General features: G+C 66.7%; 1 protein-coding gene across 1 annotated transcript in view; it reads right to left on the minus strand.

Annotated features, from left to right (window-relative positions):
• Positions 1-426, minus strand: part of FHDC1 (FH2 domain containing 1) — a 50138-nt gene that overhangs the window by 43909 nt on the left and 5803 nt on the right. The gene's annotated exons all lie outside the window — the stretch shown is intronic.

Raw genomic sequence — 426 nt, forward strand, 5'->3', positions numbered from 1 at the left:
GCAGGGTTCAACTTCCAACCTGAACGTCGCACGGGCCGAGTGGACGTGCCAGTGCGAGTGCCGCTTTGTCGTCGGCCCGCATCACTCGGACGCCGTTCTGGCCAGCCCCGCACCCACTGGCAGGAGGGGCGAGTCGTGGCTCCCAGCTGGCCAGGGAGCCGGCGCGGCGCCCCTCGCTGCGCGCTCTTGGATGGGCGGGGATCCAGTGGGAGCGCAGTTTATCCGAGTCCTCGCAGCTAAAGCTCAATCAGCCAGCCGAGGTTTAACCCGGAGGCGGCCAGGGACCTATCTGGTTCTACGTACGCGCGTCCAGACCGGAGCGTCTTCCCCTCAAGGGGTCGATCGCTGTCCTCTGCGGCCTGGCGACTGCAGCCACCAGGTCGAGAGAGCTCAAACCTCCCCAGCCTTCCCGGTGAAGCTCGAAGA

Source organism: Bison bison, unplaced genomic scaffold (genome assembly GCF_000754665.1).
Source record: "Bison bison bison isolate TAMUID 2011002044 unplaced genomic scaffold, Bison_UMD1.0 scf7180017864146, whole genome shotgun sequence".
Lineage (NCBI taxonomy): Eukaryota > Metazoa > Chordata > Mammalia > Artiodactyla > Bovidae > Bison > Bison bison.